The 11,113-nt window shown below is 35.8% G+C and overlaps 1 protein-coding gene across 3 annotated transcripts in view; it reads left to right on the top strand.

Moving 5' to 3' along the window:
- The first annotated feature begins 791 nt into the window (after positions 1 to 791).
- The window catches only part of LOC140171740 (protein transport protein Sec24C-like), a 41,814-nt gene continuing 31,492 nt past the window's right edge, over positions 792 to 11,113 (top strand). For all 3 annotated transcript variants that reach the window (XM_072195058.1, XM_072195057.1, XM_072195056.1), the window contains exon 1: positions 792 to 937. The gene's annotated coding sequence lies outside the window, so the exon portion shown is untranslated. The remainder of the gene's footprint in view (positions 938 to 11,113) is intronic.

Genomic DNA, 11,113 nt, shown 5'->3' with positions numbered 1-11,113 from the left:
GTTTTAAAACCAAATTTGTCCTACACGTCAAGTTCAAGTATTAAAATTCAGATCATTGTTTTGATTCAATTAATTTATTAGGGTGCATAATTAATATGTTGAATATACCATTCAGTAAAATGGGTGAATATGATTAGACAACCTTCTGTTTTTCACGAATTAATCGGACAAATGCGTGTTTACTTACTGGTTAGTTTTGTCAGTATTTTGTAATATTAATGAGGAAATGCCAATATCAGTAAAGTAATGTCTATTTTTGCATACAACTCGTGTGAAATTTTGGTATTTAATTATACTCATCATCCGGTTTTTACCTCATTCATTAGTACTAATTATAAATTCCATTCATCGTCAATCACGGCACGCAGTACAGTGCCAGTACAATACGGTTAGTTTAATGCTGCTCAGTTTTGAAAAGGTGAAATTTCAAGCTTTTTTTTCGATCATCTATTATATTGGGTTGGTTTTATATAGGAGGTTGTGTCCGGGATTGCATCCGCATTTTAAAAACGATCGTGAGAGCCCATTAAAAATATTGTACCACCCGGAAGCTCCCGGAGTTCAATATCAAATTCCCCGCGAAATGTATGCCATGTAGCAAAGATAACGCGATTTTGCATGACAATAATTGTGGGCGTGTCTCTTCCTGCGCACGTACATCGTACATGTCGTGTCCACAGGTCGTGTCACACTCGTGTGCATGTACAGCTGAGTTAGGTAACTTGATTTCTAACCAAGATTCTGCTTGCTGCACTGTCAATGCCGACGTGGCTGATACGCATGTGCAAAAGGACCCGGAATTCGTGTCATGTTGTAACCATACGTGGCAAGTAAATGATGTAAATTTCTTGCAATTTTCCATTTATTTTGACGAACCAAGAACAGTAAACATTTGAGATTGTAAGACGTAACTTACATTTGCTGCACAAGTTATTCTGTAAGTATTTTCATTACCTATCTGCTCTAAATTATCTAAAATATGAGCCGGGAAATTGACAACATGCATGCATGTCAAGACTCAAGTTCAACGACAACGGGTGTACATGTATGACAATGTAACTTGTAAGCTTATCGATAATTTGCTCAATTCATGAGTTAATACATTTGTTGAATGTTGCAGTTGATGCACAACAAAATACAACATGGGTAATCAGTGAATGTGCTGACAGGTTGATGCACAACAAAATACAACATGGGTAATCAGTGACAGTAACAGTTAGTCCGAATAATCAGACCCAGAACAAAATATTAATTTCTGACATGATCCTGTTCTGGGTCTGAACTGTTTCCATGATATGAAATCTTGATGGCAAATTGGACAATAGAAGCACATGGTTCTACATGACAGCTTTTAAATCCCTATTCATGTTACGTGGATCACGCTATTGTGGACCATCCTTCTGATACTTGAGTGTTTGGACAAGCGGGACGGTCTTTTGTCTACTCTCTGTTTGTAAACAAACCAGGAGGTCGAAATCGTCCTCCTCGCCGAATACGAAAGTCAGCGTAATAGTACGGCACTAGTAACAGTAGTTGTTTGAAGAAACATATTGATCACATAAAATTGTAAAGTGCCAAATATATTTTGGCATGTCTGTCATGTTTGACTTAAAGGGGCATTTCGTGATCCACAGCCTCATCCCCCACTTTTCCAAAAAAAGTTGAGATTTTTACACCACTGGATACCTCTGGCTACATAATGTTTATGTACCAAATATTTCTTGCAGATTAATTCGTTTAGCAAAAATATCGCCAAATTTGAATTTCGTTCTGGTGCACCAGAGCGAAATTACAACACATTGTCTATGGAAGGGCTTATGGAGCAGTGTAATACATAAATCATGCATAACTTGCATAAGCGCAAAATCGGAATCAACTGAAATTTTGGAAATAAGCTTTTTTCGTGGATATCTACTGAAAAATGTCATAAAAAGAGGATGCTAGGATCACGAAATCCTCCTTTAATAGTGTAGGTATGCCAGGTGAATTCAAATTTGCCAATCAAACTGCATCATTTTACATATCAAATTAAAGCCCTTGAGTAAAGAAAGCCAACACTGAAAACCTTTTTGTCATAGCACTTTCCGTAGCAAAGTTACTACATCTAGTCAAAGATTGACTTTCATCAAAAAGATTCTGCTAGCAAAATTCCCCAAAACAGCATTACGGGGGTGTTTCTAGATCTTAGTCTCATGACGATAGCAGCTTTTTTTAATGGAACTGCTATCAAAATCCCTCTGAAATTCCATGTGCGAGTCTCTCATCACCAAAAAAATCATATATTTGGGTCAAGTGAAGTATAGACAACATATTTATGAAGGTTTCCTTGAGCAAGCGGTTCTTTTAAATTTCAATGTAAATTTGTATTGCGGTTTAGGCCATTTTGGCTGACTAGCAAATGTGTTAACTGAGTCTGAGGTTTCCCTGTCATACCTACTTAGTGGGGATTATGCACTTTCAGTTTCCCCCGCAGCGTTTCAATGGGAATTATTTTGCCTACTCCCCACAAGTTTAGGGAGCACATTTCTCCAATATTTTGACAAGTTGACGTCGAGTTTTCTATTCTATGCATTGTTTGGTAATGTCTTTTGCCAATATTATGTTTAAAGTTGTAATTTTGTGTTTTTGATCGCAAAGATCGGATATTTTATTCGATTCAATTCTGAACCCTTCGCAAGGGTGCAGAATTCAGCAGAACTTTGATGATAATTTTGCCTTTTGGACACTAAAATGCATTCGATCCTTAATTTTGTTTCAACCGAGTCTTAAATTAGGAAGCACAATAAAGTTGGTACCATTTTTATATACATTGATGAAATTTTAAAGATTTTTTTTTCTGACCTGCGCAAATCGTTAAGTGTGTATTTCCCATTGACAATGACATCCAAAATGGCGTGAGCCAGTCCTTAGGTACGGTATGTATCGTAGGACTGGCGAGCGAGTCTATAGATAAAATAACAAATTCTCGATCATGAGAGGATACACCTTCTGCGTCAGCGTACTTTTCATAGAATAACACAATCGCGCAACCTGCATGACCGAACCTTGACCTTGCCTAGCAACTACCGTGGGATTGGTCAATTCTCAAAAGCTGTGTTTGCGCCTTAAACGCCGGTCTTTGCCTAGTACCCTCGGCGCAAATAACTGTGCGTACTAAAGTTGGCTCTCATGATCGAGAATTTAATATTTTTATTATAGTCTGACTAGACGTCGCACCGTATCTCTTTCCTTGTTGGAAAGGTATAACGTTGAGGAAATAGAAACATGTACCGGACATCCGGGACCTACTCTGCCATGTTTGGCTGAGTAACGGTACATGAACACGGTCTTTTGTGCCTATGTAAATTAGTCATCAAGTGTAAAGCTGTGTTTATACCAATGGGTTACTCATCATCAGACTGAATCATTGTCGTTAAGGGGGTACTACACCCCTGCCCAATTTTATGCCTATTTTGCATTTTTCTCAAAAATTATAGCGCATTGGTGACAAGTAAGATATGTATATTATAGGGGCAAGGACTACAACTACTGCACTGGAAATTTTATTTCAACACAGACAGCAGTTGTGGAGTTACAGTCAAAAATGAGGGAAAACCAATATTTGATCAATAAATCAATAACTACTTGCCTTGAGTTGCTGAATTTTCAGTGCGGCAGTTGTAGTCCTTGCCCTATAATATACATATCTTACTTGTCACCAATGTGCTATAATTTTTGAGAAAAATGCAAAAATAGGCACAAAATTGGCCAGGGGTGTAGTACCCCTTAACTGCACAAGTTATGTGTGCAATTCTAGAGAACGTTGACCGACAGAGGGTGTCAATATAGGCCTACATGTCGCCTTTGAAAAACAGCGAATCATGCGCATGCTCAGCAGGCAAATACTACGGCGATTTAGTACACTGATCATGCGTGCGATTCAGGTTTCTGCAAAAGCGTTTGAGTATAAATGCATCTTTAGAAATGACCGGCCATTGTGTGTTCTCAAGTGGGTTTTATCATGTTAATTAGTGACCTGACACACATTTGTATTGGTTCGATCAAGCATTGAAATGCTTTCATTTCTTGTACTGAATCATTCAAGTATGTTCAACAAATTTTTCAATGTAAGTGCCTCTGGCCCTAAAAAAAAAAAAAAAACGGATACTATGGCCAGAGTTCTAGGGCTATGTCTGACTGAGTCTGTAGTGCAATTGAGTCAGGGCTGTCAACTCTCACGCATTGGGTCACTTTCTCACGGTCTCACGCCAAGGTAGTATATATAATCTCACTCCTAGGTAGTAAATCTCACGCAAAACGCTGTAAAATGAGTAAAATCTCACACATCATCAAAATAATTTGTTGCTCCTCCCCCCTCCCCCCCCACATATTATAAATGCATGGAAAACCAATGCATGTATAATAATGTGATAGATGAAGAGGTAAACATTAGTTAGTGGTTTCCATATTAAGGGCATACTACACCCATATATTGGTTTGATTGGTCTAAATAAATATTTTTTCATTTATACCTAGGCGATATATGCACGGATCATGTGAAATAAAAAAAAATATGAAAAAAGAAGAAAAAAAAGTGCTTTTAAACAATTGTAGTAAGTCATTTTAGCCCTATATATATTTTGTTTACTGTATCCTAGTTACTCAGCTGCGTGTTTCATAACAAACCATGATTTATTCTATTCAACATGTTCAAGTAGGGTACATGAATAGAATACATTAAATCCTTTGTTATACTCTCTATAGAAAATCTAGTGGTGCATGCAAAATATATAAACACTTACACAATGGATATATAGTCATTAGTCAATAATACTATAATGTGTTGTTAGGAGAAGAAAAGGCTATTAGGTCACCATATGTCAGGTTATAGGTCAATTGGTTCAGGTCAAATTTAAGCATCAATTTTGAATACACATGTGAGAGTTTGTGATATCATAATGAGGAATAATGTTGATATTCTGTCTTTAACTGGATATATATCGAGAAGTGCAAGGTGGATATACTAATATAACTTGGGATGTAAATGGTGAGTACAATTTAGAATGCCTAGTTAAGATGGATTTCACAAATAAATATAAAATAGTTACCAAAATCACAAGCGTTAAGCTTACGGAAAACTACCCAATATGGTGGTACAGGTGACAAGAAATACAATTTTTTTCAACATTGCTGTAGTATGGTTGTGGTAACCTGTTACCTGTGGCTTAATTAAGTTTCATTGAAATAATGTCGCAAGTTAAAAATACAAAATATAGCTCAACATTGAAAATGGAAGCATTTTAACCAGTTCCTTTTTTGATAGTTGTGGAGCACCAAGTTCATGAAGTCATAAAAGAAATCAGGAACCACTTATTCCCATTTTACATATCAACTTTATTTCCCTAACGTGTTAGCAACACATATCCAAAATTTTAACGAAATCCGTTGATAGTAAGCTTTCCAAAATGAAGTGAATTTAAATCATCAGTGATGTACCACCTTTTGGCTTCTACTTTTAAAAGCATGTAAGCTACGTTGATACCGATGCCACTAATAAAAGCGAGAAGATTTGCCCCTTCATTTTGCATACCACTTTGTCCAATTTTTTTTGTAATTTCTTCACAAAATGCAAAAAATGCAAAAAAAAAAAAAAAAAAAAAATCAATGGGTGTAGTACCCCCTTAAGGATAACAAACTGTAATTTTTTTGTAATTTTTTTCCAATATTTTTCAAATTAACTGTGAATGATCCTAGCACTTCAGAATACGTCTAGTGGTTCTCCAAAGTCAACAAAAACTTGACATGTTTTTTGTTAAATGGATTTTTTGTCTGAATTTTAACTTTGTATTGTGCATCATATCAGTGTCATCAGTCACGTAGGCCTTGTTATAAAGCCAAAAAATGACTTCAACGAATGATCGTTATGTACAAAAGTATAGGAAACTGCAATTTCAAAGCACATTTTCTATGTGAAGGAAGCATATTTTTCAAACTTGTAAAAACAGGTGCCAGAATGTTTTTTCACATTTTTTCAAAGGTTGCAGTCATCAAATATGTGTTGAAAGTTTTGCCAGATATGGAGTATAAATGGGCAATTCCGTATGAGAGATGGCAAAAACAGCTAAATTTAAAGTTTATCAAACCTCTATGAAATTACATTTCCTGTGTGGACAAATTCATAAATTGTAAGGAACTGAAAACCGTTTTGGAATAACTTCAGTGGTTTTCCTAAAAATCCGATTTGAAATTTGAACATTTTTTTGGCTTGACTTAAGGACCCTTGGCTAAATTTTACAAAATTCAATAAATCCTTGAATCAAAAACTTATTCTTATGTATACTTTCTACTTTTACATGTTTTAACCCTGGGATCTTATTTGGTAAAGCACTTTGTACAAGTGGTTATGGTATTTGCAGGAGAGAATTGCCAAATCTGCCCATATTTTGTTGTAATTCGTTACGAAATATGGAAGAAGTTTTCCTCATGAGCTTATTTCTTGCTGAATTATTCTGTAATTGTAAATTCTCTTCCTTCATCAGTCTACTTAAAGCCTAAAACACCAATTTCTGAAATAGTTCAATGTATTCCTATTAAAACATTGGTAACGGAATTACATTGGTAACGGAATTACATAATTGCAACATGATTGCCGGAGGCAACAGTTCGATCAAGTAAAGGATTTATAGGATGCTTTATCCCATAAACTGAGCCAGGACTACAGAGTTTGAAACCAGTGACCATAAAAACAAAAACTTACAATTATACATGAATGTTGCCCACTCCCATTAATTACCATGAAATTTTATATTGTTTTCCCACATAAACAAAATTTGTTAGTAGGTATATCCTCCCAATAGTTTTCAGTTTACCATACAGGTGACTTCTATTTTGGTTGATATTAACATTGAAGTCTTTTAAAACAACCATATCTGTTAATCTGATGTTCAAGAATTGTGATTTTTCCAGGTAAACTTACAAGGATGTAACTCCATTTTCATTTTTGTAATTCTGTTACCGCTGCCTATTATAGTAAGGTTGTGTATGGAGTAGGCCTACCCATGAACCCCCATAACCCCCTAAAATCCTGCCAGGATATAATTGACACCATACAAACAACAACTGACTTGCATATTGGCATCATATACCATTTTATTTAAAAGAACAGTGTCATGTCGCTTTTTTCCAAATAAGCAATTTTGAGGAGGTATATCCCCCTAATAGTTTTTAATTTGACAAACAGGATTTGTATTTTTGTTGATATTAAAGTTGGTAACATTTGAAGTGTTAACACATCCATTTCTGATGATCTGAAGTTTAAAATGTTAAAAAATGTCCATTTTTCCAGGTGAATGTCTGAAAATGTAATTCCGTTACCATTTTCGTAATTCCGTTACCGCTGCCTTGTTTGGGGGAAAAGGTCGACCATGGAAGTATCCATAAAAATGTAACCCAACAAAATCCTTCCAGGGTTTAGTTGACACCATACAAACAAAGATTGACTTGTATGGTCACCACTCACCATAATTACTTTGAAATTTTATGTTGTTTTCTAAATCAACAAATTTAGTAAATCAATTATGGATGGGCTGTATAGGGGTAAAAAAATGGGTGATGTTTTAAATTCTTTAGGGCTTTAGCTTATTTGGTGCAGTAGGATCTCCTGAGCATTTTGACACCATTTTCATTGAAATTGGCCAAAAATAAGTTGATGCAGCCCAAAAACCAATTTGGAGAGGGGGTCTGTGGGGGTCTGACAATTACCATTTTGCGTCGAATGTCTATGTAACTTTTTATTCTATGTCCTATTCTACTGATTTTGGTGCTGTTTTCTATGTTTTTGAGGTCAAGGAATTCAATGAAAGTGGTTAATTACATTTCAGGGTACAATTTATATGTGAAATATTGTATTTTCCATTATTGATATAGTTTTTATCGTATCTACAGAAGTCACATGACCAAATTTGAAATACAGGTGACATGTATTATGGTTGATATTAAAGTTGGGAACTTGTGAAGTGTTAACAAAGCCATTTCTGACAATCTGATGTTTAAGAAATGTTATTTATTGTGGTATATTTCAGAGCGTAATTCCGTTACCATTTTTTAGTAATTCCGTTACTGCTGCCTTTTTGGGAAAAGGTCTAGTACTGGAATATCCATAAAATATAGCCGAAACAATTCATGCCAGGTTATAGTTGACACCATAGGTAATAAAAATCAAGATCAACCTAAGGCCAATACCTGATAGATTTCATAGAAATTCTTTTCAAAGTCAAGGGAAAAATAAGACCCAAATTTGTGCCGTAATTCTGTTACCAGTACTCTTTGGGTCTTGGATCTTTCCACATGCAGGAAGTTTCCAAATTTTTATTTCTATATGATAGCAGAGGTATTATCTGACCTGATAAAAGTTTTCATATTCAGTTTGACCATAATACTAAGCCACAGCATTTAAAACTGGGGCCAAAAATTCTCTGAATTGTAATTCCGTTACCGCGGAATTGCCCAAATACCTCCTCAAATGCAAACCTTCAGAATAGGTCTAGAGGTTCTCTAAAGTCACCAAAAACTTTGAGCGATAACCGCACCATAGCTGAACCATGTGGCTTCGGCAGTATATTGTGGTAGGCCTATACCACTGTCACCCTGAGTCTGTAATGGACATAATCTCGAAATGCTACGAAGGTATGAACGCCAGTGGTGTTAATGAAAGAGGAAAAGTAAAGAATATAAAATAAACTAGAGCAACTGTGCCCTTTGCAAGGGCACGAGGTAAGTTAGGCGGATGACTGTGACGATCTGATCAAGCAGCAATACTGTGCAGGATAGTATTAATTTTAATAAGACTGTTTCATTATTTGCCGTTTTAATATACCTTGATCGTGAGAAGCTGGCATTTTGAAAACTTGACTTTTGACCTCTGTATGACCCCTTAATGACCTTAAATGAATTTTAAAATATTTAAAACATGTTAAGAATGTCATAAGGATCATTGCATTTAAATTTCAGCTGAATTGAAGCATTTTGAAAACTTGACCTTTGACCCCTTTATTGCCCCTTAATGACCTTCAATGAATTTTAAAATATTTTCAACATGTTGAGAATGTCACAAGGATCATTGCGTTTCAATTTCAGCTCAATCGGAGGATTTTTGGAAAACTTGAACTTTGACCCCTTTATGACCCCTTAATGAACTTTAATGAATCTTAAAATGTTTTTAAAATGTTTAGAATATCATAAGGATCATTGCATATAAATTTCAGCTCAATTGGAGCATTTTGAAAAACTTGACCTTTGACCCCTTTATGACCCTTTAATGACCTTAAATGAATTTTAAAATATTTTTTAAATGTTTAGAATGTCTTAAGGATCATTGCATTTAAATTTAAGCTCAATCGGACCATTTTCGGTTAAAATGACCTTTTTGACCCCCGTGACCCCTGGATGACCTTGACGTTTGGAAATATTTTTATTATATTCTTTATGTTTTCCTCTTTCATATGACACCACTCATGGGGTCATACCTTCGTAACATTTAGAGATATGTCCATTTCAGACCAAATGGTTAGTCAGTTAGTAAGACCTTTTTTGACCCCCGTGACCCTGGATGACCTTGACGTTTGGAAATATTTTATTATATTCTTTATGTTTTTCTCTTTCATATGACACCCCTCATGGGATCATACCTTCGTGGCAATTAGAGATATGTCCATTTCAGACCAAATGGTTAGTCAGTTAGTAAGTAAGCTAGTAAGTAAGCTAGTAAGTAACATTCACTCCTATAGGCTGATACCATTTCATGGTTCAGCAAAAATTAAGAAAAAATGGATTTTTTTTAAATGTTCACCTTTGTATTGTGCATCATATCAGTGTCCTATCAGTCACGTAGGCCTTGTTATAAAGCCAAAAAATCGCTTCAACGAATGATCGTTATGTACTAAAGTATAGGAAACTGCATTTTTAAAAGCACATTTTCTGTGTGAAGGAAGCATATTTTCAAACTTTTAAAAACAGGTCCCAGAATGTTTTTTCACATTTTTTCAATGCTTGTAGTCATCAAATATGTGTTGAAATTGTTGCTAGATATATGGAGTATAAATCCCTCCTCAAAGTGTATAAAAAAGCCTAGGGCTTCATTTTCACCTTGTTCTTTATTGTTGTTTTTCTATCAAATGTGTCTTCTGTGAAGGGGCTTATAAAGGGTTTTTACAGTGTAGAAACCCTCTAGCTTTGGGGGGCTTCGCCCCCTCAACCCCCACCGGGGCTTTGCCCCTGGACCCCACCAGGGGCCCTTAAGCGGGCCCCTGGACCCCCCCGCCGTCAGAGGCGATACTACGGGCGCTTCGCGCCCTACGTTTGCCATGTACTCTGTTTTCTAGGTTTTCAATGTTGGCAGGTATGACATTGTAGTCGACAAATCCCGGTACGGCTCTGTCTCACACCAAGCAATTCCAAAAAGTTGACAGCCCTGATTGAGTGTAGTGATGCACTAACAAAACTGCTCCATCATTGTCCATTGACACTGTACATAATTTCGATCGGCAGAGTGGGCATGCGCACATTGAAATTTGCATAGCTAATGAGCTTCGCCCACATGCAGAATGGTGCACACCATGCATACGTTTTACCATTGAACTATCGTCCACAACAACCATTTGATCCATGCTAAGGCTGGCATTTTCGGCCGAGATTACATTACCGGGTAGGAAATACCCTCCCGGTACCGAAATTAATTTTTTTTTTTTTTTTTTTCGGTTTTGTAGTGTCCCTGGACCTAGACCTCAATGCTAGGATCATTCATGGTTGACCTAAAAAAAAAAAAAAATTCAAGATGTTTTGTATTTTTAATATGAAAATTGATAATTTGTATTCATGTCATAGTCTATTAATGATTTCAAAATGCATTGAATTTGAATGCATTTTGAAATCATTAATAGATGCATATCGATCGTGCTTAATCACTTCCTGGTAGTGCTTGTAGCTGAATTCGGCATCAAAAGTAAAATCAGATTAAGACTCTCAACTTTACACTAAAAACATACCCGATGGAATTTTGTTATTAGGTGAATAAATGTGTATCACTTGTTTCTTGAGAAATTGTACAAAACAATACACAAGATTTGATGTACGTGTA

The sequence above is a fragment of the Amphiura filiformis genome, chromosome 15 (genome assembly GCF_039555335.1).
Source record: "Amphiura filiformis chromosome 15, Afil_fr2py, whole genome shotgun sequence".
Classification (NCBI taxonomy): domain Eukaryota; kingdom Metazoa; phylum Echinodermata; class Ophiuroidea; order Amphilepidida; family Amphiuridae; genus Amphiura; species Amphiura filiformis.
Note: the sequence above shows the minus strand (reverse complement) of the source record. Positions and strands in the feature narration are given on the sequence as shown.